General features: G+C 42.4%; 1 protein-coding gene, 1 long non-coding RNA gene and 1 pseudogene across 2 annotated transcripts in view; 1 reads left to right on the forward strand and 2 right to left on the reverse strand.

The window, feature by feature from the left end:
• Positions 1 to 40: 40 nt before the first annotated feature.
• On the reverse strand, positions 41 to 7649 carry LOC110500844 (annotated as a pseudogene).
• Positions 7650 to 9121: 1472 nt separating this feature from the next.
• The window catches only part of LOC110500845 (galactose-3-O-sulfotransferase 3), a 32566-nt gene continuing 14573 nt past the window's right edge, over positions 9122 to 27114 (forward strand). Inside the window, exon 1 of the mRNA XM_021578376.2 lies at positions 9122 to 9471. The gene's annotated coding sequence lies outside the window, so the exon portion shown is untranslated. The remainder of the gene's footprint in view (positions 9472 to 27114) is intronic.
• LOC118942931 lies at positions 13138 to 18871 on the reverse strand. The gene is made up of 3 exons (XR_005038606.1): positions 18686 to 18871; positions 14532 to 14704; positions 13138 to 13417 (listed from the first exon to the last, which is right to left on the reverse strand). It is a non-coding gene; the product is annotated as an uncharacterized LOC118942931 (long non-coding RNA).

Raw genomic sequence — 27114 nt, forward strand, 5'->3', positions numbered from 1 at the left:
AATTCTTCACAATAACATTTGAACAGATAGGCTATTTTTTTAAAGGGTTTATTACAAAAGTCAGTCATTTATCAATTCATATACAGGTTTCACTCAGTCCGAAGGGCAACTGGTGCCTTTTACTACAATTCTGACTGAGAAAAGTAACAACAACAAAACAATCTCTACAACACTGGTTACACATATTTTGATAAAATGATTGTGATATAAATCATACAACATTCGAGAGGTAAACCACAATCTCCCTTGGAGGTACTGATATGTACACAGTAGAGCACTTGAGATAAGTATCAAAATTGTAATCAAACATAGAATGACAACGTCCACATTGATATTACAAAACTATTCAAATTAGTCAACTACAACAGAATAGTCAGCATGGGATGTTTTGGCTTGAAATAAGAACATGCATCCTATTCCTGTTGTGTTTCTTTAGTCTGTCATGAAAGGTTCCGGTCTCGGAAGAATTCGATATGACATCTCAATAAAAAGGAAGATGACTGCTGAACAGACAAGTCTTTGATCTCTCCTCCTCCTCCTCACTCCCCCACTCTCCCTGTCTCCCACTCTCTCAGTGCAGTTTCAGTCAGTGTGCAACATCATCAACGACAGCCAGTGATGTTCACCATTCAGGGTAATTTTCACTAGGCAAAAAACAGAACACATGATGAACGGATAACCTGGACTTGTCCAATGAGATCTCATGTTGTTTTTGTTGCAAAACGTTTTGCTACATTGTGCATTAATGAATATGACCCAGGCATCTGGCATCACAGGTGAGCGGCAGGTGTCTCTGTGGTGGTCTTGCTGCGGCTCGTTCCAGCCAGTGGTCGGTCCCTCTCCTCCCATAGTGTCACCACGTCACACGCACAGATCTGCTTGGCATTCTGGAACAGGACAGCAGAGCGAGCGATTATCCCACAGGACAGTCTGTACCCAATGAGCACGGAGCAATAGATACACATACATTGACAGGGTCAGCACCTGCAAAGTCTAGACAATGAAGGCAACATGACACATGAGTCACACAGGAATATACACAGAACACTTGTCACTAAGAGAAATTCCAATAACCAATAGAATTGTATTTTAAAACGGTCAAATACAATTCATTAACTACAACTCTGACTTACAGTTAGTCCACCTAACCGCTATCCTCATTTCTCCTCTACCATGAGATCACCTCTGCCTGGAGTTCCTGGTCAGTTTGGAGAGGGGGTGACCACCCCTTCCTAGGTCATCCTCCCCAGCATCCACCACCAGAGAACGACCAATCACATCCCACACCTGCAGGAAGTGACAGAGGAGGGGTCAGAGTGGACACTGTCAATGCCTGCATCCCAAATGGCACCGTATTCCCGATTTAGTGCACTACTTTTTCCCTGGTCAAAAGTAGTGCACTAAATGGGGAATAGGGTGCCAATTAGGACACAGTCAATGTTGTTGGTACAACTGACCAGTGTGCTGTGCTCAGGATGTAATTGTGGCTAAACCTGCCCTCACCCTAGAATTAACGTTCTAGATTACTCATTTATCTCCATAGTGAGTCTAGTTGTAAATTTCTTTAAATTGCGCATGCCCCAAACACCATTATACTAAATGTCTACACTATAATTACACTGTACTTGCCTGTGTAAGTACCATGTAAATACATAGGTTTTAGATCAGAAGGAGTAGGTGTGTTACCTTTAGCTGAGGGTCCTTTGGTCTGAATGAGGCTCGGCCGTCTGGTCCAACCACAACATTCCACAGATCACCTACATGCTGGAAGAAAACACATTTATGGATATGGATAGCACAGCCATGAATAGCATTTGATCAGTTAGAAAAGGTAAAAGGCAAATATTTTTTTTTCTAACCAATATCTGTGTAATCAATATCAGTCAATACCAATCCTATCATCTCTTTGAGACAGTAAAAAGTTACTTCCTGAGAGCATAACATCTCAGAAAGTACCCCAGTTTCACAAGGTAATGAAGCAGGACTATGCATTGTAACCTACTCTGAGTGAAGGCAAGGAAACTGTACCCTGTCTGGGTCCTGCGAGGCGCCATGTTGTCTCCCATAGGGGTTATAGTGTTCTCCACAGCTGTACAAACACACACAGAGAGAGAAACATGAGTTATCAGCTCCCATGATCCTCTGGGGCAAGCAGGTGCAACTGTGATATCATGAGCGACAGATCTAGCCAATGGTTCCTTTAATCGACTTTGAGGACGCACACACACACTACCTCTGGCAGTCCTGTGGGAGATCTCCTAGCGCGTGGACGTGGAGGCCGTGGGCACCAGGTCCCGTCGATCAAACAGCGCTCCTCAGACAGCTGCAGGAACCGCACCACCCCCTGAACAGGACCACTACCAACGATCATGGCTACCGCCGCCCCCAAGTCTGATACACAGACACACAAACATTTGCATAGAGTACAGACTCACACATAAAGAGTAGACACACATTACACATATAGTAGAATACACAAATACAGATGCACATAGGCTGCCCCATACACATGTGATTTAGGCCTACTAATAACTTCAATATTGGACATTAGTCTGTTAATGTGTTCAGGCATTCTGAATTCACCAAGTAATTCACACACCCTCAGGCTTTTGCTCCCGCCATAGGCCGTGGACACATTGGGATTTTGTATTCGGAGTATTTCGGATAGAGGCAATGCTTTTTCAATGAGAGTCATCTTTTTAGTGGTGAATGACAACGGAGATGGCTGTCCGACCAAAAACGCACAAATTGTTCGTCTTTTTGCGTAAACAAAAAAAAAGGTGGATTTTTTTGACAATGAATGCAAGTAATATACAATTTCATCCCTGTCCGAAACGGATTCAACATGTCCGAAAGTACAGTGCCTTGCGAAAGTATTCGGCCCCCTTGAACTTTGCGACCTTTTGCCACATTTCAGGCTTCAAACATAAAGATATAAAACTGTATTTTTTTTGTGAAGAATCAACAACAAGTGGGACACAATCATGAAGTGGAACGACATTTATTGGATATTTCAAACTTTTTTAACAAATCAAAAACTGAAAAATTGGGCGTGCAAAATTATTCAGGCCCTTTACTTTCAGTGCAGCAAACTCTCTCCAGAAGTTCAGTGAGGATCTCTGAATGATCCAATGTTGACCTAAATGACTAATGATGATAAATACAATCCACCTGTGTGTAATCAAGTCTCTGTATAAATGCACCTGCACTGTGATAGTCTCAGAGGTCCGTTAAAAGCGCAGAGAGCATCATGAAGAACCCCCAATGCCCTTGAGTACCGCCCTGCGTCCTGTGCTCCCTATGAGACCCTGCACCTCATGGGACGTCAGAGATGCTTCCACCAGAACCTCCTCCTTCCCCACGTCTATCCTCACCGACGCACTCCGGTACTCAGAATAAAGGAGAGGTGAGAAAGAGGGCACGAGGAACAGAAAAAAAAAGAGAAAGAAAGAAAAGGGTGAGGAACCAAAACAGGGAGAGCGAAAAGCAATGAGGAGAACACACAGAGATGAGGAATGAAGGAAAAGAGAGATTACTGCTGCCATGTGACCGGCTATGCTTTAGATGGCTTTTAGTGGATGAATCTTGGAATGCATGGAGGGGCCCTGTGGTTTCGTTCCAGTGTTAAGTATTTGAGCAAAAGCAAGAGCAGCCCCTGGATTGCTAACTAAATTGCAATGTACTGCACTAGGATGTAACAGTAATTGCTAAGTAAATAATAACATTCATCATTTGTTCTACTGTATTACTATTGGTATGCAGCCTAGGGGCAATGCCCCTAATTCACATTGAGTTGTGTGTGCACACTGTAGAAGAAGTGTAGTTCGTAGCCTACTACACTAATCAATTATTTGAGTGGTGGAATGGACAGGTAAAAATGCACCTGCCTGGTTTTCCCTCCAGCAGCTTGGATTGTCTCTGCACAACTGTCACATGTCATCTGCACTGCAAACTCCAGCTGTACAGAACAGAGAAATTAGATACAGCAGGCAGTGAACTAGGTCCTCAAAGTACAGTACAGCCTGTATGGCTATATCTCTAAATGTTAAATTAAGCTACTTTAGTTTTCCACCAATACTGCGTTCCATATCAATTATTGACGATAACTAAAGTAGGCCTACCAGGTACGATTTATGAAGTCACATGACTGATAGCTAGATTTTTCAGACAGTCCTGTTATTAATTTGTATAAGCGGTCTTGACTATTTAATATAGTCAATGAATCTTAGGGCTGGTCAATAAGCAATTGTTTACATTCAGTAGCCTACTGACACTCAGGATCGCAAAATTGACAATTTGTCGTTTGAAGAAAGCTTAACATCAGATTGTTCAAACCTTCGTATTTCTATCTGTGTCCATGTTTGTGCTACACGCAGTTGTCTGACCTATGATAACAAAATGTAATAGATAGTCTCCTACTTTCCTCCAAACACAAAACGGGTGAAGGGCGCTGCCATCTTTACGAGGTCGGTAAACGGTATTTTGACCGTCACCGCCACCTAGTGTTAATTACAGTCACTGCATAAATTTGGTGTTCACTTTTTATAATGTGAACGTGACAAGACAAGTAAACGTAATATGATGGGGGAGTGGACTGAGAATAGGGGAGTGGACTGAGAATAGCAAATGGCACCCTATTCCCTATATACTGAAAGTAGTGCAATATATACAGTACCAGTCAAAAGTTTGGATACACCTACTCATTTAAGGTTTTTTCTTTATTTGTACTATTTTCTATATTGTAGAATAATAGTGAAGACATCAGAACTATGAAATAACACATATGGAATCATGTAGTAACCAAAAAAGTGTTAAACAAATCAAAATATATTTTATATTTGAGATTCTTCAAAGTAGCAATTGCCTTGATGACAGCTTTGCACACTCTTGGAATTCTCTCAACCAGCTTCGTGAGGTGGTCACCCAGAATGCATTTCAATTAACAGATGTGCCTTGTTAAAAGTTCATTTGTGGAATTTCTTTCCTTATTAATGTTTTTGAGCCAATCAGTTGTGTTGTGACATGGTAGGGGTGGTATACAGAAGATAGCCCTATTTGGTAAAATACCAAGTCCATATAATGGCAAGAACAGCTTAAATAAGCACAGAGAAACGACAGTCTATCATTACTTTAAGACATTACATTTTCCGGATTGACTGACCTTCAGTAACTTCGAAAGTTTCCTCAAGTGCAGTTGCAAAAATCATCAAGCACTTTGATGAAACTGGCTCACATGAGGATAAACCAAAAAATTTGACATTGTTTTTCCTTTGGAATTTGGTTGTGCTTTTAGATGGTTGAAAGCATAGTGATAACACATTGGGAATTCAACAAACTTCTGGCTGTCTTTTTGAGTGGGTGAATAAAGGTTGAAATTGCATTGATCAATGTCTCAACCAACTATTACCCAAAGTTCCACATTGAAATTACGTTCTTTGTCCTGTGGGGAGGGGATCAATAAACCCATCAACTTTGGGACACACATGGCTTTAATGATGCTTTTCGTATGATCGACAGCAGAGTAGGACACACAATATAAACACAAAGGTTGAGATTGAGAGTATGTTGTACTGCACTGTCTGATGATGCAGTGACCTACCTACCTTAGTCAGATGTGCAGTGGATCTAGGGCACCCTATTCCCGATGTAGTGCACTACTTTTGATCAGGGCCCATAGGGTTCTGGTCAAAAGAAGTGCACTATTTAAGGAATAGGGAGCCAATTGGGAAGCATCACTTAGAAGATTGAGGTTGAGTTATTAATGATGATTGCTTTCCCTACACTGCACGTGTAGTGTATAGATGGTTGCGTCCTATGGGCCCTGGTCAATAGTAGTGCACTCTATAGTGAATAGGGTGCTATTTGGGACGCAAGCCATAGACCCAGGTCACCCATCTCAATCTGTGGTAGATTATTAGATTATTGTTACCCATTTCATCCTGCAGATTACAGGCCGTTAGATTCCCGGTATGTGGACTGCACCACTAAGCTGATCACTAGTGAGATTTCAGAACACCCAGGGGTCAGAGGGGAGCTGGTTTGATATAGTGTCTGTGGATTGGGGAGGGGGGGCTGGATTGGAACCAGTGCTTTGATCAGATGACATGAAAATAGAGCTTCTTGGCCATGTAAACCAGCGGTACGAATGCATGAGTAGAAAATAACCTCATGCCTACTGTAAAATATCTTTGATGTTATGGGGCTATTTTGCTTCCACTGGTCCTAGGGCCCTTGTTAAGGTCAACAACATCATGAACTTTACCCAGAACCAGGGCATTTTAGCCAAAAACCTGGTTGCTTCTTGAAACTTGGCCACAAGCGCACATCAAAATCCACAAAGAAATGGTTAATACACCCCAAAAAATCAACATTTAGCAATGGTCATCTCAGTCTCTAGACTTGAACCCCTTTGAAAACCTGTGGTTTGAATTGAAGAGGGCCGTCCATAAACACAAATTAAGCATTTCAAGGATCTGAAAATAATCTGTATGAAGGAATGGTGTAAGATCCCTCCCAATGTGGTCTCCAATTCATAAAACATTTTAGAAAGAGGCTCAGTGCCGTGATCCTCGCAAGTTGAGGTATTGAACGGTATTGAAAACAGAGGTGTCAATCATTTCTGACCAAAAAAGACATTGTTCTTCACCATACATGGTACTGTAGACCTGTCCTCAGCCACATTTCTACTCAACTCAACGTACACTAGGTTAAGTGCTCCAACACTAATACTATGTTAATGACACATGTGATACCAATACACCCTCGTTATACAGAGAAAGTGAACACTCTAAAAACTCCTGTTAACACATAGGCTCTCCCCAATGCCACTCTATTTTGTATATAGTGCACTACTTTGGACCAGGACCCATAGAGCTCTGGTCAAAAGTAGTGCACTATATAGGAATAGGGTGCGATTTGGGACGCAGAAATATCCACCTTTCCTTGTCGGCTCTTCTGTTTTTACCTTTGACCCCATTCACAGTTAATGGCCACTTCTTGGTGGAGGTTCTAAGGGTGTATTGTGTGTGTGTGCGTGTGTGTGTGTGTGTGTGTGTGTGTGTGTGTGTGTGTGTGTCCCTTTAACAGGCAACGCTGGCACTCCCTCAGCCTTGCCTGGTGAACTGCTCCAGTTACTGACTGGACACAAACACACACACACACAGTTGATGAGAGGACGGAGAGTTGAGCTCCCTCTGTAGTGTAATCAGAGAGAGGGAAATGATGAAAGAGCAGCTTTACCATAGAAAATATGCAGGGAGTGCAAAAGGCCATAACATGCAAATTAAATCATCACAGAAGATTAAGCCCCCCCACACACACACATACACACACACAGCGCAAGTGCATGCACGTATGCACACACAAACACACACACACAGAGCACCCATTAATCCGCCCAGGACTGAGCTAAGCAGAGAGAGAGATAGAGAGAGAGAGAGAGAGACAGGCCTGGCTGTACGGGATACCTGATCCTAGAGAAGTGGGGTTTCTCCTCCCTCTGAGAGTCAAGCTAACACAGACAAACACACACTCTCTCTCTCTCTGGAGTTGAAATCCAAGCAGCACTACACTAGCTCCGGCCGTACCAAGGGAGCAGTGGAGCAGGGGATGAGGGAGGAGTGGGGTGGTGGGGGGGCCAAGGAAGGCATTGTGGTGATCGATGGTGATGACAAGCCTTGTAGGAGGGAAGAAGGGAGCAGTAGGGGGCTTATCTAACCTAGATGGTGTGTGTGTGTGTGTGTGTGTGTGTGTGTGTGTGTGTGTGTGTGTGTTCGTGCGTGTGTGTGTGTGTGTGTGTGTTCGTGCGTGTGTGTGTGTGTGTGCGTGCGTAAGGTGAATTATTCAACTCTTCCATAGGAAGATAAAAGGGCTTTCGGTGACAGAGGACCCCTCTGTGAGGTCGTCACAATGTCACAGGACAGGGCCACACACTATCATTTCTTCACACTTCACAAGGTATACATATAGAACATGTTTGCATTTGGTTCACATGTTGTTTGTCATATTCCGTAAAGTACATGGACGACGAAGGTGAAATGCTGAAGCAATTATATAAGTAGCTAGGCCAATGATACACTTGTGGTCACGCATGAGTATCATGAATCAGATTTACATGAGCTTCTGCACAAACCATTGTTTGTCTCTGGATAAAATGCATCTATATGGCATACCAAGGCTACTTGCTGACATTGTTGTCTGACTAAATATGTATTTTTAGTCCAAGTGAAGCCATTTGCCTTGCTTGTATTTTGTTATAGGAGGACAATCTTCTCATAAATAACCAACTCGTCAGATAAGTGCTCTTCATCCAGTTGCTACAGCTATTGTGTAAAGTAAGCTCTTTAATGTATGGTAAGTGTGATAAACAGACATATAGATATCCCATGTGAATTCCATAACTTTGATCAACTGACAACATGACAACATTGAATCAAGTGTAGGCCTATACGGCCTAGCAATAATCCTGAATCACAAATTATTATTTTTTTTAAAGCACAACTGTCGCCATCAAATGAGCCAATACATTCTATGAAACAAAAAAATGTATCAGAAAATGTAGGCCTACATAGTCAGAAATGTCTAACATTGCTGACCAAGTAGCATTTAGGGAACAATGCCTCGTTAAACGACACTGTCTTGTCTCCTTCTTGAAGAATTTGTTTGATCGTGAAGTTCATTATGTTCCTCTGCTTGTTATGAACACAACCCACTGTCTTAGTAGTGCACTTCATAGGGGACAGGGGGGTTTTGGGACATAAACAGACATTGTGAAGACAGTGAAGACATGAACATAATAAACTTCATGGATCAACTAATTCTTCAATAAGGAGACAAGACAGTGTCGTTTAACGAGGCATTGTCTCCCTCTATTGTCCAAGTAATGCTCTATCCAGTCTACCCCGACCATATGGACCCTGCAATATGGCGCCATGGGCCGTCCACACACAAACAACACTTCATCAAATCATAATAATAAAGAACGTCTTCGCTTACAATATATAATTGAGTAATTCCACATCATCAGCATGTGTGAGCGCTTGTGTGTGTGCTGCCCCTTCATTCCACGACTGGGAGAGGGGGGCGCGCGCATTCGGCGCGGGTATAGAAGAAAAGCGGTCTCAAAAGACATGACCGTCTCGTTTGTGCGCACGAGGGGTCTCAAAGCATTGATGACATACAGCGGGAGAGAAGCATCCGCCGGACAGAGGGGCAATCAAATGTAAAACGAACGATTCCATCCTGCAGCGTTTCCATAGCACTAGCCTCCTATACAGTTATTTTGATGTTTCTATCACGAATGAATCGATGACGAAGAAGAATAAGAAGGAAAGGGAAGATTGGAGGAGATTCGCTTCTCTCATAACGGGGTACCGGTGAAAGAGGGGCAGTAGCCTACCTATTAGTCAAAAACGTCAAACGAGAATAGCCGCACCATCATCAATCGCGTCTGTTTGTCGTGAGATGACAAAGGTGGGTGATATAGAATAGATCATCATAATGTTTTGTGTTTGTAACAGCACCCTTTTTTTTTATTCCAATACCCGTTAATCGCTATTTCCCCAATTTTTATGAGAGTATATTTATCTGGGAATTTTTGCTGGCATTGCTCCCAGTAGTCCACAATAGAATATATTATTGTGTCGTTTCATTGCTTTTCCAGCGTCACCGGGCTGGTGCACCCAGCACCCCACTGCCCCGGGTCTTAATTCTTTACAACGCCTGCCTCTGCGGTGTTGTGTCAGTCACTGACCGATGATCAAGCGACGACGGTCTCAGGCATAGGCTGTTGTGACAAGTGCATTTGTCATTTCAGCCCGTCAGTCATGCCGGTTCGCAATTCATCATTAATATTATGCCCTTCGGAGTTTATTTTTGTATGAATGAATTAACCCAAAATCTTGACATGTGGGTTTGGATCTGGGTGCCGTGCTCATATTCTCCCGGTCTCGTCCTGTCCTGTGATTATACCGCGGACGGTAGGCTACTTTAGGAAGTCAATAGATTATGATAATCTTCAGTGCTTTCAGAAAGTATTCATACCCCTTGACTTATTCTACATTTTGTTGTGTTAACGCCTGAATTCAAAATAGATATTTAAAAAAAAAAACTATAATGACGAAATAAAAACATGTTTTTAGAATTGTTTGCATATTTATTGAAAATCAAATTCAAAAATATCTTATTTACATACCTATTCACACCCCTTTGCTATGACATTCCAATTGTAGCTCGTTGCATCCAAATTCCTTTGATCATCCTTTAGATGTCACTACAACTTGATTGGAGTCCACCTGTTGCCAATGCAATTGTTTGGACATGATTTAGAAAGAAACACACTTTTCTATATAAGGTCCCACAGTTGACAGTGCATGTCAGAGCAAAAACTATACCAGGAAGTCAAAGGAACTTTCCGTAGATCTCCGTCGAGGCAAATATTTTTTGGAAGAGTGTAAAACAATTTCTAGAGTGTTGAAAGTTTACAAGAACACAGTGGTCTCCATCATTGGGAAATGGAAAAGATATGGAACTACCTAGACTTTGCCTAGAGCTGGCTGTCTGACCAAACTGAGCAACCAGGCAAGAAGGACCTTGGTCAGGGAGGTGACCAAGAACCCAATGACCAATCTAACAGAACTATAGTTTCTTGGCTGAGATGGGAGTACCTGCCAGAAGGACAACAGTCTCTGCAGCACTTCACCAATCTGGGCTTTATAGGAGAGTGGCCAAATGGAAGCCCCTCCTGAGAAAAAGGCACAAGACAGCACATTAGGAGTTTGCAAAAAGGCATGTGAAAGACTCTGAGATCATAAGGAAAAAGATTCTGTAGTCTGATAAGACAAAAATGTAACTATTTGGCATGAATGCAAAGTGCTATGTCTGGATAAAACCAGGCACAGATCATCACCTGTTAAACACCAACCCTCCCGTGAAGCATGGTGGTGGCAGCATCATGCTATGGGGATGCTTTTCAGCGGCAGGGACTGAGAGATTGGTAAGGATAGAGGGAACAATGCATGGAACCAAATACAGGCACATCCTTGATTAGAACCTGCTTCAGAGTGCAAATGACCTTCGACTGGAGCGAAGATTTACATTCCAGCAGGGCAAATACCCCAACATGCAGCCAAAGCGACACTGGAATGGCTTTGTGTGGCCCAGCCAAAGCCACACCTGAATCCCATTGAAAATCTGTGGAAAAACCTGAAGATTGCTGTTCACTGCCGCTCCCCAATTAATTTAACAGAGCCTGAGAAAATCTGCAGGGAAGAATGGAGAAAAATCCCCAAATCCAGATGTGCAAAGCTGATGCAGAAACACCCGCCAAAGGTGCTTCTACTAAGTATTGTCTCAGGGGTGTGAATAGTTACGTAAATGAGATATTTCTGTATATTTCTGTATTTCATTTGCAAACATTTCTAAAAACATGTTTTCACTTTGTCATTATTGGGTATTATGTGTAGATGGGGGAGATAAAAAAAAAAAAAAACAATATAATCCATTTTGAATTCAGGCTGTAACACAACAAAATGTGTAATAAGTCAAGGGGTATGGATACTTTTAAGGCACTATCTTCCAGAAGGAGCTGAAAGCCATATGATTGATTATTCTAGCCTATCCATTATATTAGATTAAATTGGTTTAACACTCTCCCCGCTTAACGAAGGCCTAATTAATTTGCACGATACAGGAAATAGAAAACATATATTTAAGATGCATTTAGGCCTATGAATAAATGCAATGTTTTCGCAATATAATAGTATTTGCTATTTTGTTTCAGCCTAATTTCCTTTTTACCAACCTATTTCAATTAGTTTGCTATGGGTTAATTAGAATGAAACATGATATCTGTCAGTCATTCTACCAAAGTGCATCTTGTTCTCATACTATCATCTATAAGGTTAATATTAGTGTGATTGAGTTGAAAGTGCTGTCAGAATAGAGTGTACAAAACATTTCATGACATAGACTTACCAGGTGAAAGCTACTGTTCCTTCAGAAAGTATTCATACCCCTTGACTTACTCCACAATTTGTTGTGTTACAGCTTGAATTCAAAATTGATTAAATAGAAAATAACTAAATCATTTTTTTCTCACCCATTTTTCTACACACAATACCCCATAATGACAAAGTGAAAACATGTTATTTAAAAAATTATTCAAGCTCTGTCAAATTGGTTATTGATCATTGCTAGACATCCATTTTCAGATCTTGTCATAGATTTTCAAGCCGATTTAAGTCAAAACTAACTTGGTCACTCAGGAACATTCACTGTCTTCTTAGTAAGCAACACCAGTGTAGATTTGACCTTGTGTTTTAGGTTATTGTCCTGCTGAAAGGTGAATTAATCTCCCAGTGTCTGTTGGAAAGCAGTCTGAAGCAGGTTTTCAGCTAGGATTTTGCCTGTGCTTAGCTCCATTCCTTTTTTCCCAGTCCTTAACGATTACAAGCGTTCCCATAACATGATGTAGCCGCCACTATGCTTGAAAAATATGGAATGTGGTACTCAGTAATGTGTTGTATTGGATTTGCCCTAAACATGACACTTTGTATTCAGGACAAAAAGTGAATTGCTGTGCCACATTTTCTGCAGTATTACTTTAGTGCCTTGCATGAGCAGGATGTAACTGCAATGTTGTTGATCCAGCCTCAGTTTATCCTGTTAGAGCCTTTAAACTCTTAACTATTAAAGTTTTAAAAAAAAATCATAAATAACAATTATGTTAAAACACTAGTATTGCACACAGAATGATTCCATACAATGTATTACGTGGCTTGTTAAGCAAATTTTTACTCCAGAACTTATTTAGGCTTGCCATAGCAACAGGGTTGAATACTTATTGACTAAAGACATTTCACCTTTTCATTTTTATTAATTTGTAAAACTTTCTAAAAACATAATTCCACTTTGACATTTTTATGTAGGCCAGTGACACAAAATCTAAATTAAATCCATTTAAAATTCAGCCTGTAACACAACAAAATGTGGAAAAAGGGGTGTGAATACATTCTGAAGGCACTGTATGATCCCTTATTAATGTAACTCGTTAAATCCACTTCACTCCGTGTAGATGAAGGGGAGGAGGCAGGTTAAAGAAAGATTTCTAAGCCTTAAGACAATTGAGACATGGATTGTGATGTGTGCCATTCAGAGGGTGAATGGGAAAGATAAAAGATTTAAGTGCCTATGAACGGGTATGGTAGTAGGTGCCAGGCGCACCGGTTTAAGTGTGTCACGCTGCTGGGGTTTTCACATTCAACAGTTTCGCATGTGTATCACAAATTGTCCACCACCCGAAAGACATCCAGCCAACTAGACAGAACTGTGGGAAGCCTTGGAGTCAACATGGGCCAGCATCCCTGTGGAAAGCTGTTGACACCTTGTGGAGTCCATGCCCCGACAAATTGAGCCGGTTCTGAGGGCAAAAGCAGGTGCAACTCAATATTAGGCGGGTGCAACTCAATACTGTTCCTAATGTTCTGTACACTCAGTGTAGTTTGGCGTGAGTGAGGGATATGCTATGTAATTAGTCTAGCAGTCTACAGTGCATTTTGTTCACTACTGTAGAAGTTTGAAAGTTCCCATTTTTGTGTGGTTCAGGTAGGTTCACTTCTATTAGATTGGATTTATTTTTACTTAAATCGCCACTTGTTTCATTATTAGCCTATATTGACAGTACAACTATTTCTTGGCAATCAAATGATTTAAATTGAACAAAATTGAGGTCAGTGTTTGCGTGTGTCACAAAAGAGCACAAACTGAGGACAAATCAAGTATATTGAGAATGTGGCACCACAGTATAGAATTAAAGAGATTCTCCAGTACTTGTGCATACTTTTTATCCAGTAGTTCTGAAAGTAGTGCTCACGAGCCAAAAGTGGTCCCCAAAAATTGCATTGCACTCTCTCTCTCTCTCGCGCTGTGGTGCCTCTTGCTAGATGTTAGTCAAATGGTGAGGGGCTGAAGCTCATTGGTTGAACTCAAATTGTTAGAGGGCTGGCTGAGGTGGGGGGAAATGTAGGGCAAATTCAGATAAACCCATTCACACCACTCTAATGGTATAGCAGTGTGTTTGTTCTCTTTGACGACGGTCCAAATGATTAGCCAAGCAAGGGACATTTGCAACATAAGCCCCTCAGCCCTCGTTTTTAGTCGAGTTTGCGAGTGTACAAACATGTTCACTTCGGGGCCTGAAACTCCCCATAATTAAATTTGTGACGATTGCACATCCGCTAAGATAAGTCAGCCAAAAATTAAAACCTAAACGTCAATATATGGAGTCAACATAAGTAAAAACGAATGTAAAATCAGTTAGAAATTGTGCTACTAATGCACATGACGGCACAAACACGTCTTATAAAAGTAATTATGTTTTTGTTTGGTTAGCTTTTGGAAATTGTAGAAATAAAAATGGTTTCCAGCTAGGCAGGCTAACGTTATTTAACTAATTTGCTTGCTATTATACAGTAGGCGTATATTAATAATTATATATTTAATGTAGGTAGGCATGCAATTATAATTGACTGTACCGCATATAAAGCACCCACAAGCTACCAGTGGCTGAAAACACAATCATCACGGGATGAGCGAGTGACGAATTCCCGGGCCAGGGTGGTCCATCCCTATCCCCTCAGCCAACTTCATTTGAGGGCTGATGGGATAGGGTGTGTTTGGACTGCATCTGTTGTCTTCCTGCCTGGACCTGTGGGAACACAATACAGACTAATGAATGCATGCTCTTGAAGTGACAATGCAGGCTTATGAATAACAGTGATAGCATCCGCCACACACACACACAAAAACCACAAACACATCTCTCTCTTTCTCTCTCTCCTCCCCCGTGCGTGCGCAATCGTCATACCTGGCAGACTGGGAAAAAGGCACAATCGGGTGCGTGAGCGGTTTCCCAATCGTGATGGAACTCATGCCCCATTTACATCGTGACAAACGTATTTCATTGCGCCATACGTCATCTTTATGCAATCTCGTTCCGTTACTGGACAGAGAGCATAGGGAGGGTTTCACGATGCAAGAAAAGATGAAGGACAGCCTAGTCTCTTGTCAGGGATCGCATTTTGGGGGGAAGATTGTAAAATATGACCTTTTCATTCAAGACAGGAGAAACATATTGTTTCAGTTGATAATAAAATATGTTTTGTTTAGTTACTTTTTCCTCAACTTCCTTCTATAACTTTCTAGCAAGTCAAGCTAGCATACAGAGCAGCTAGCTAGCGCTAAAAGCTAGTCTATACTGTAACTTGCGACCTTCACCTAATAATTATCATAAAAAACAAACGTCATTACCATCACAATAAACTAAAACGGGAGGCAACAGTCATAAAGTATAATTGGTTTAAAATCCAATGTGTTATTTTTTAACATACTATTAAAATAGTACTCACTTATAGGAATGAGTAATTGTTTACAAGTTGCTAGCTATCCAATAAACCCAAACACATATTTTCACCTTCTTCTATGGTTTGGTAACTTTCTAGTCTTCGACGACCCTGGCCGGACTGAAGAAGACGTAGAGTTTGGAAAAATTGTGCTCATGATTAATGTGAATGGGGTGTCAGGCTTACAAGTGTTTTGATATTCATCTTTCCTACAACGGCCAAATATGTAAAGCTGCAAATATTGAATCAGTTTACTTGAATGCTTACCCAATAAAAATGCACTGAATCACAGATTTAGCATATCATTGCGCACATGTTAGGCTACACATCATAAAATACACTGAGTGTACAAAACATTAGTAATACGAGCCAATGCTAACGAGTGTTAGAGCTATCGCTATTGTTTTGGGAAACAGCTCAGCGATCGATTTAATAATGCTCCTAAACGGTTCTAACAATGAACTTAGCTTTAAGATGCTATTTGGAAACCGGGCCCATATCAACAGGCGCAATCAACGGATAGGGTGGGGGGTGGCAAACTTGACAATTACTTATCCTGTGTTATATATACATATATATATATGTATATTATATTTTCACACTATGAGGTTGTGAAAATGATGATAATGCCCTGTTTGGAAAGATAGCCTGAAATTTCAGCCTGTTTTGGAGGGATGGAGTTTAAGCCTTTGATGGTGATGTCACCATGTGGTAAATTAGTTAATAGACCATTAAGAAAAAGAGTTCCAAACCGCTCTGTCAATAGCAGAACATTTTATGTTTTCCCCTCTCCACTCATACCTCCCAGACAGTCCTAGCTCAATTCTTGCTTGAGAAATGTCCCTTTGCTAAGTAGCTATTTTGGTGTATTTTTGACAACTTTAATTAAAAACAATTACAGTAAGGTTTGTTACCCAGAAAAAAAAAACTGCATTGGACCTTTAAAATACATGGGTTCCAGAAGAGAGGTTTGAAAAACCCTGGGCTAAAGCACGTACAGGTCTGGTGCAAGGATACGCTAGCTGCGGACTTCAACCCTGGTCCTGCATAGTCTTAGGGTCCTGACCCTCATGCCACTACCTCATCTCTGTGTAATTGGGTGGTGGGCTCAGGCTAGCCCTCATACAACTACCTCATCTCTTTCTGTAGTTGTGTGTTGTGTATTTGTGTGGTGTGTGGTGGCTGGGCTCAGGGCAGGCCCTTCTCTATAGTTGTGTGTCGTGTAGTTGTGTGTGTGTTGTAGTTGTGATTAAATCCGCGGGGGGGGGGGGGGGGGGGTGTATATGAGAGAGGTGAAAACAATGAGGTAATGGAGAGGTAGTACTACAATTATGGTCCTGGAGATTTCCCTGACCAACTTACCCGGACCAGGAAAAATTCCTGGCCAACTAGCAATGCAATCGTTCTCTATAGTGTGCCCTTTGCCAGTGCCAGACCAACGTGGCAAAGCAGATATAAAAAAAGGATGGGCAGGGTTTGCAGAGCCAGGGGTGTGTCCAGTGGGGCCGGGCTGCTCTTGGTGTGGCAAAACATTATTCTCATCTCCTTGTAGATGTACAACATTCCCATCCATGGGGACCTGGATTAAATTGACAGTCGGGAATTGACCGTTGTGGATTATTGCACACACGCGTACACAATTCACACATACAAACAATACACACACACCCCCCTTTTGATTTGAATGAAACCTTCCATACATATACATACCCATTGTAGATGTGCTCAGAAAGTGGCTTTTTGGACCACCACAGGTGTGAACGTTTCCCCTGGGTACAGATCTAGGATCAGCTTCTGCTGCCCCAATCCTAACCTTAACCATTAGTTGGGAAAATGCTAAACTGACCCAAGATCAGCACCTAGGGGCAACTTCACACTACATCCCAGGTTTGGCTGGAAGAGTGGGCGTGACCGTTGGAGTTGCCCTCCAGCTCCACCGCTGTGGTTCCCATGAACCCAAGGAAAGACTACCCCCTCGGAGGGAGGAAACACAAACCCTTTCTCCACATGGTAAGAACATCAAAGGAAGACATCTTCTGGCACTGCCACACCAATGCCATATCTTAGCCCTGCTCACAATGATGTAACTCCGTGGTTCTCAAACCTCTCTTCGGGACCCCCAGACGTTTCACAATGTTGTAAACTAACTCATCTGATTCAAGTAGTCAAGGGCTTGATGATTAATTGGCAAGTCGAATCAGGTGTACTATCTCTGGAATAGATCAAATGCATGGAATGGCTGGGGGCAGAGAGGAAGAGGTGAAGTGAGAGGGATAACAGGGCCCAACATATGTCTTTTTCAACAGGTGGTGTTTTTGTGTGTTTTTTTTCACTCACCGACAGAGGAATTTTTGTATGGAGGTCAATGCGATTGTTAAATTTGGTTAACAAATAGTTGAATGGCTTATTTGCTACCTGTGTCTTATTTGATCGAATATACAACTTTGAGATAAAACTATTAATATCGATGTTGTGCCTGGTTGTCACTAGTTACCACAGCCACAACATTATAACCCCGCCTAATTTATCTTCTTAACATGTGATTTTAAACCTAACACTAACCTTAACCACACTGCTAACATTATTCCTAACCCTAACCTCAAATTAACACCACAAATATTGTAAAAAAATGTGCATGCATTTTTACGATATAGCTAATTTTAATTTTGTGGCTGGGGTAACTAGTGGAAAAAGTAGTCTGTAGTTCAAACCCGCCTGTTGTTCTGCCCTCTCATTGGCTAGAATAGTCCCTCCTGATCTTGCCTTCTCCCGACTACCTTTAATTTTTGAAAACATTTATTTTCATTGTTAGAGCGGCCACTAGAGTATCTGGCCAACATGTGCTTGGGGTCCCCACAGAGAGGTTTGAGAACCACTGATGTAACTGAACAACACCAGCAGCAATAGGCCATCTAGGTTCACACCACCCTATGAGAACACACTGGATTGCCTGTCTAGTTAAGGCGTCAGCATACATCAATTTGGTTTGCTCCTAGCAGAACTCGGCATAGCTAAACGACCATCTGTGCTCTCATACTCCCTAAAGACCTTTGCTTGAAAAACGAGAAAATAACAGCAATATTACTGTTGTGCCTCTTGAGCCACCGTCACAGCGACATAGCCAGAAACACTTCCCCAAAATAGTCAGAATTAATCTAAGATAACTCAAGAAATCTGTCATTAACGTTGATGTTTTTGCAAATGATGTCTTAGTCGCTCAATTTTACATCTAACTAACATGTTTTGTGCAGTAATTCTCAAGTGACAAAATTTGTATGAAAACGTACCGCCTCTTGTTGAACGACAACAAACACTTCACGTTCCCACTCCTACTAGAAGTAGTACTGTTGACCAATCACTGACAGAGGGGCAATGACTTTGACTACCGAACTTCGACTTGCCTCAATTTAAAAAATGTGTGTGCACGAACAGCCGGAGAAAAAACAGCCGAAGACAAAAAAAACGTCACAAAATGTCAACGTAATATAAGCGCAAACTGGTTCGACTGGGAAGCGTACGGTAAGCTTTACAGTGTCCAGTATCGGGACACTGTAAAGCTGCATACACAGGTGTCACAATAGACAACTAAGCAACTGTTGTCCAAACAATGTCATATTTCACTGCAGAATGTAAACCAGCAGGATGTTTCAAAAAACTTTTTTCTATTCAAATAAATCCTTACAAGCAGCAGGACACGACTTTCGACTTTCGACTTTTTTTTTTTTTTTTAGGTTCTTCAACAAACACTAAACAAATCCTCAGAGTAGATAGATAACTTTGAGGTGAAAAAAACACAGATACAAACTGCTGTGTACAGTACAAAATAATGATTCAAAATACTGAGAAAATAACAGTGTGAATGTAACGGTGTCAAGGTCTTTCCCCTTGGGGCCATGACTGTCTGGCAGGGGTCAGTAATAGATTGTCTCCTTACTGACCCGTCTCAGTGCAGAGCAGTGTGTGTGTGTCTGTGTGGTGCAGAGCAACCCTCCCTTAGGGGGTCTGGATGGATTAGTGAATCTCTCCTCAGATGGAGGGTCTCTGTTACCTATGGGGTGCTGTTTGTAACATGTAAGCATATATTGTTGTGAAAAAGATGTATTTCGTGCATACAGTTTGTGAAAAATATGAATTCCTTCCTCCTGTTCCTCTTCTTCCTCCTCCTCCTTCTGGCTGGCAGTAGAGGAGAGTTCGAGGAGCAGGATCTTTAAAACCACTACAGTTAGAGAAGACTGGAGTGGAATCTGATTACAGTCTTTAACAGCACCTTTGTGGCGGCGGGGAGATATCACATTTGCCTCTCTCGCTGTCTCTCTCTGTCTCTCTCTCCCCCTCTCCCTCTTGTTATTATTTCTCTGCTCTTTCTCTGCCCCCCTCTCTCTTTGTGCCTTCCTCCCCACTCTCCATCCCCGTCTCTTTCCTTCCCTTCCTCTCCAACACTAAAGCTCTGCCAGAGGCTATATGCCATCTGCTCTGACATTTTTAGAATAAGGAGAACTTTATTAAAAATTGTTGCATCACAATTAAGAATTCAACCAACCCCACTGGCAGACTTACAGGCATTAGCATGAACCCAGATCTGTTTGTGCTGTCTTGCCAACTTATTGGAAGTCATTGTCAAGCAAGACAGCACAAACAGATCTGGGATCAGGCTATGACTCCTTACAGTGCAAGACATGGTACACACCCTACAGAGGAGGAAAATACCAAGGAAATGACCCGCTTCATCATTATCAGTTGGACCTATGACCTTTACCCCCTGACCTTTGTGGCTTGATTTGCATAGACTCAAATAGTCACCGTGGATGCCCAGTGTGTGTGTGTGTGTGTGTGTGTGTGCATGCGCATGGGTCTTTGGATTTGAGGATGTTATTTGTTTCTTAATCAAGTCATTTTGTTCCTAGATCCTTAGAGGTGATTTAATTAGTCCTCATATATATGACAACTGGCCAATGCTTACCTCAAAAAGAATCAACACACTTTACCAGCCAATTCCCTCCATTATATAATTGCGTCTGGACGGAGTTCTCTTTAAATGGTGTTTAATCATTAAAATATGTACAGACATATTGATCCAGCCATCTGTTTCCATATTAGACATCATTAGAAGTTATGGGATAGTTGCCCCCATAGCCTCTCATATTAATAGATTTATTATAGTATTAATCACACTAGTATTAGTCGGTGTGTGTGTGTACACGTTTTACTATACTTGTGAGTACCAGAAGTCCTCAGCAATAGTAAACCAACTAAAATTCAGAGAAGTGAGGACATTTTTGCCAGTCCTCACTTTTTAAAAGGCTATTTTAGGCTTAGAGGTAAATTAAGGGTTAGAATTTAGGTTAGGGCTTAGGGGTTAGTGGTTAGGTTTAGGAGTTAGGGTTAGGGTTAGATTTAGATTTAGGGTTAAGGGTTAGATTTAGGGTTAAGGGTTAAGGTTAGGGTTAAGTTTAGGGTTAGGGAAAATAGAATTTTGAATGGTCCCCAAAAAGTCCTCACAAGTATAGTAAGACATAACTATGTGTATGTGTGTGCGTGTGTGTGAGTGTGTGTATGTGTGTGTGTCCTACGCCTTGCCCCAACATCCAGTTAATGGTGTGTTTATTTTTCTACCTCCACGTCAATACAACTAAGTGATGAAAGAAATCTTCAATCCCTTTCATATGTATACAGCCCACACACATATTCTGCAGCTACACACCAACCAACAAACCAAGACCTCTTTCATGTTCTCACTGTCTATAACCTCAACAGTATGTTAATTGGAGCGTGTGTGTTTTCACCTCTCTCATAGAACATACACGTTCTCACACACACACACACACACACACACACACACACACACACACACACACACACACACACACACACACACACACACACACACACACACACACACACACACGTTTGGATTTATTAAACAAATCTCACATTCCTTCCTTGCTGCTGCTGCTCTTTCGATTACACTGTGGAAAAATAAACTATACTCAAACAAATCACAGTCTAGCTGCCTTGGCTGGCTACACACATACACACACACACACGATTGCCTTTGGCCTGGAGAGTGCTGGTAATTGCTGTTGTACTTAACAGCAGGGTTAGGCTGTGTGTGTGTGTGTGTGTGTGTGTGTGTGTGTGTGCACGTGTGTGTGTGTGTGTGTGTGTGTGTGTGTGTGTGTGTGTGCGGGCGCTTGTGTGCGCGTGCGTGGGTGTGTGTGTGTTCTATGAGTAGGGTGAAAACAATGAGGTAATGGAGAGGTAGTGCTACAATTTGGGGGGAAAATCCTGGCCACCTCGCAATGCAAGTGTTCTCACTGTGTAGAGAGGGCAGTGTGGAGACCTTGATAATGTGGTTTTATAACAGAGTACTGTTTACAACTCTCTCGCTAAATTGGACGCAGGCGGGACCGATAGCATCGTGGTAACTGGCTGTGCTTGGCAGGGTGTGTGTGTGTGTGATTAAAGTGTGTTTTGGAGAAGAGGGACCCAAAATGTAAACTAATTTGGCGATGAGGATGTTTCTTATGTAAATGAACAGCTGATCTGTCAGTTTGATAAGCAGCACTGGCCTGCATGCTTTTTTTAATCCTTCTGCTCTCAAAAACAAAGAAAGTAGAGCAAGCTTTTTTAGTGTTTTAGAGAATTGGGTCTATTTCTGGGTTTTCCTTTTGATAGAAATTGAGGCAGTCGGTAATGGTCTGTCTGGGTGATTCAAAAGACTCACAGACCGTTTTTGTAGTTAATTTTGGAATAGGCCTTGAGAAAAGGGCGATTGCCTGTGTTGCTCCAAAATTAATTGTATGTTTGCTATTCAATTGTATTTTTCTAGAAATGGCACTGTCATATTTGGAAAAACATTACAGTTTTTGTATAGCTTGCTTTTAGTCTCTCTGTCTCTCTCTCTGCGGGGGGTCGTTTAGGGAGAAGTGTTGTTTCTATGAAAGTCCTTCATAGAGGCAGCAGAACAGTAATGAACCTCTCAGGACCACAAAGAGTCTGTCTCAATGTGTGTCTGGCTAACGGGGTGTGGCCCAAGACAAAGACTGTGTCCCAAATGGCACCCTACTCCCTATACAGTGCACTACATTTGACAAGAGCCCTATGGGTTCTGTTGTGCACGAGAAATGGAATAGGGTGCCATTTGGGATGCAGACAAAACACTGCTGGGAACGGGTCTGAAAGTGAATGCGCTTACTGTAGGGAGAAGGGGTTAGGATGGGGGGGGGTAGATGTGTAGGGTTGGTGAGGAGAAGGGGAGAAGTGGTTGGGCTGGGGGGAAGAAAGAAGGATGGCGGGTGGGTAGGAGAAGGGGAGAAGGATGTTGGACTGGGGGGGAGGAGGAGGGGAGGGGTAGAGATAGGGGGATGGAGGGTGGGTGAGGAGAAGGGGAGAAGGATGTTGGACTGGGGGGGAGGAGGAGGGGAGGGGTAGAGATAGGGGGATGGAGGGTGGGTGAGGAGAGTGAGGGAAGGGGTGGGGGGGTAGAGGTAAAGGGTAGAAAGGAGGGATGGAGGGTGGTTGAGGAGAAGGGGAGAAGGGGTTGGGCTTGAGAGGTAGGAGGAGGGGACGGGGTAGAATTTAGGAGAAAAGAGGGATGGAGTAGGAGAAGAGGGGGATAGAGAAGGGATGTAAGGTGGGTGAGGAGAAAGGAGAAAAGAGAAAATATGAATGTAGGGTGAGTGAGGGGATGGAGGGGATAGAGAGAAGGGAGGAGGAGGGATGATGACGTTTTTCAGAAGAGCAGATAGAGAGAGGATGGGTAGAGGGCAGATGAGGAGAGAGGGAGAGAAGGATTGGGAGGCAGTGCGAAGTACAATTTCAAGCCGTTGTATATCAGGTTGATTCTGAGGATTCCAAGAAAAATAGAATACTTAAGACTTATGTAAGCAAACAGCCCCCTAAGAACTGGGGCCGTACTTATCAGGCATATCAGAGCAGGAGTGCTTATTTAGGATCAGTTTAGTCTTTTAGACCACAATGAAAAGATTACACGGACCTGATCCTAGATCAGCACTCCTACTCTGAGTGAGACGCTTGATACATATGGCCCTGAGTCCCTGTGAAAATGATGTCACGTTTAGTTGAGTTTAGTTTGTTTGATCGTTTAAAACAAGGTACACATACAAAATGATGCATTTGATTCAGAATTATCGAGGATAAACAACAAAAAGTCAGACTTTTTTCCTTTGGGTTCCTCTTTCATGATAGCATTTAGCAAGTTTGGCATATGTGGCAGGATTTTTAAAAACGGAAGCTAAAATGGCATGTCAATTTGGTTATTTAGCCATATAAACACAACCACATATATGTACCATACACAAAGGAACTCTATTTGGTCATCCTCATTGGGCTAGGAGGGATTGCTCACAGAGGCACCCTCTCCATCAACCAGGATATCACCTTCCTTTGAAAGCTACACAGTGTTGGAATAGTTTGAACAGGCAGAGGCAGACTTTTCCACTCAGATTCTCCTGAATATGAAAGAGTACCTCTCCCTGTCAGGCTTCCGAATCTATATACACACGCACATACACATACGTTAGCTATCCTAGTTCTAGCGTTACGGTTGTGTGAAGAAAGGGGTAAAGTAGTGGATTTACTTTTATTTGGATGTGCCTCTCTGGATTTGACGATTACATTTGTACGACTTACAAGATATAGAAGGGCTATGATAGGGTGGCTCTCTTTCTCTCTCGCTCCCTCTTTTTTCCCCCCCATTTCAATGCAGTTCTCAAATGAGTACATCCACTGTAGTCTCTGACAGATAGCTGAGTTTCTCAACTCCACGATAGAGTTTTACCTCTGACTACATCGAGTCACTGTCGGTCGATATTTTCAAAAAAAGTCAATTCTTAAACCGTTGTAATGTACCTATGTATTTTCCTCTGTAGCTGTGTGCCTTTCAATGTTTGCTGAAATCCATACTGTTTAAGTACAACTTTTGTCAAATACAACCACTGACTGTTTCCTCGTATCGACTGACAGCGACTGGATGTAGTCGGAGGTAAACTCCGCCGACAGTCGTCTCCGCTCAACTCCATTGACGTGATGTACATATCGTGGAGTTGAGAAACCCAGCTATTAGACAGACCGACAGACAGACAGACAGACAGACAGACATAGACACTGATCTATAGCGTTTCCATGATGATGCCACACACACACATGCACGTGCACACGCATGCACGCACACACACACACACACACACACACACACACACACACACACACACACACACACACACACACACACACAGGATGCGTGTTTAGAGCTATAGCGTGACATCTTCTGTAATAACTACTGTGACTGGTCCAATCGGAATCTCTGGAATATCTTGTTTTGATCAATTGGTGTCAGAAGGAGATGATGGACGTCTGGAATTCCCAGATGGAATTCTGTCACAGACTATAGTCCATTAAGATCTTATGATCGTGTTTTAATATGTTCTATTTAGCGCTGCGCTGCTGTCACCGTGTCTTGTGTCACTGCAATACCATTGAGACGTATTCATCCCTTCATCCCTCTCTCACATCCCTTCATCCCTCCTCTCCCCTCTATGTGCCTCTGTAACCTTCAAGTGGAACACGCTGAAAGAGAGAGAGTTTGTTACAGAAGTTCTCTCTCTCTCTCCACATGGTCGCTAATAGGGGACGGCTAAAGCATCAAGGTTGGGTTGGAGGGGGATTAGACTGGGGGGCGGGTATGGATGTGGGAACGTAGACCCGCAAGCAACTGCGGCCCTTCATGATGAGTTCAGATTTTTTTCTGTCCCCCACCTCCATCAAAGTTGCCCATTCCTGGACTAGAGAAATAGAGCGAGAGAGACACGAGAGAAAAGAGAGAGGGTACAGAGAGAGAGAGAGAGAGAGAGTGTGTATGGAGAGGGAGGGTAGAGAGAGAAAGAGAAAGTGAGAGAGAGGGTAGAGGGTAGAAAGAGAGGGTAGAGAGAGAAGAGAGAGAGGGTAGAAAGAGAGAAAGACAAGGAGAGAGGGTAGAGAGAGAGAGAGAGAAAGAGAGAGAGAGAGGAGAGAGTGGGTAGAGAAAGAGAGAGCGAGAGTGGGTAGAGAGAGAGAGAGAGAGAGTAGAGAGAGAAAGGGAAAGAGGGAGAGAGAGAGGGTAGAGTGAGAGTGATAGAGCGTAGAGAGAGAAAGAGAAAAAGGGAGAGAGAGAGAGAGAGAGAGAGGGTAGAGGGTAGAGAGAGAGAGACAAGGAGAGAGGATATAGAGAAAGAGAGACAGAGTGGGGGATAGTGCAGTAGAGGGTAGATTCCCCATGCCCTTGGTTGCCGCCGGAGACGCTCTCTCCTTCCCCAAGCTCTGATGATGGGTCATCTCCCCGGGGGCAGAGTGCTGAGTGAACAGCTGGAGCATCGCATGTCAGTCAGCCGCGTGTGTGTGTGGTATTACTGTAGCAGTGTGACCCCTACCACTGGTTGACATCTGTTCCTACCCCAGTCATATTTTATAACAGAGGGAGGGAGGGAGGGAGGGAGGGAGGGTCATTCATTCCCCACTTAGCACTGTAAAGGGATAGTTCACCCAAAATGCATTTATAATAATTTATAAAGGATTTCTAATCATTATTAGGTGTTACCAACAATGGTCCCTCAAAGCCGCGCACTTTCTCGGACTGCCACGCAAAAGAATTGCCAGACCTCGCAAAGACGTCAAATCACCATTTTCAATGCAACAAACCAAAACAAATCTAACTTTGCAAGATTGAGTCTGTGATTTTGTTGTAGGCAGAGCCAGAACGCAACGGAGTAGAATCATATTGGCGAGGGTAGCCCACGAGCGGTCTTTCAATCACCTTTGAGTGAATGCACTTTTCAGATCAGTTCAGATCAGAGTGCATGTGCATGTGCACATTTGTTGATATTCTTTGCTAGTTAGCGAGTAATTAGCCTAGTTTTAGATAAGTATAGGTCAGCAATGGGGAGTTACTGCTTCTTACAAGAGCACAAAATGTGTAGGCTACATTTAAAGCTGTCTTTGAGAAAAAGCTTACTCTTAATTAAAGAAGCAGTGTTGTATTTTGAGGCAGGCTTGAATGTGCAAATAAGCCAATAGGCAGAAGGGTAGTCTACATTGTCTAATTCTCTGTATAGTAAAAAATAAATGAAAACATTTCGTAAAGTGGCTTCTTGCATCATACAACACAATTCAATGCAATGTTACAGTCACCTATTTGGCCCATGGTGTTATAATTAATGTCAAGACCGTCATAATGTAAAAAAAAAAAAAGTTTTTGAAAAGTCTCATGCAATGTAGGCCTGCATTGAACACCCCATATACAGTAGGCTACTGTAGGCTATATCATAGATATCAGAAGCTATTTCCATGTGAAAATGTTATGGGATTTGCTCCATTGGTTTTGTTGGTAGGCCTACATTATGCTCAAATAGCCACAATAGCCTATTGGCTACTGTCTAAATCTGTAAGGGTACAGCCTCAGTGTTCACTGTGAACGCGCTGGAAGTTGCACAACATAGTCACAATGTTCAAGTTTCTGTTCACAAGATCACAAATTTGCTCAGTGCCCCAACAAATTAGAGAGAACAGTGTGGAGGTAAATCGAATCTAAATCATAGTCCTGTTGCTTCATCCTGAACTGACCAATTTGATAATAGGTTTGTGGGTCTTGTGTCCACTAGAAAACCTAGTGAGGGAGGTCTCTGGCAGAAACTAATCTACGGTCGTATAGGGTCAAAGGTTA

Source organism: Oncorhynchus mykiss, chromosome 21 (assembly GCF_013265735.2).
Source record: "Oncorhynchus mykiss isolate Arlee chromosome 21, USDA_OmykA_1.1, whole genome shotgun sequence".
Classification (NCBI taxonomy): Eukaryota; Metazoa; Chordata; class Actinopteri; order Salmoniformes; family Salmonidae; genus Oncorhynchus; species Oncorhynchus mykiss.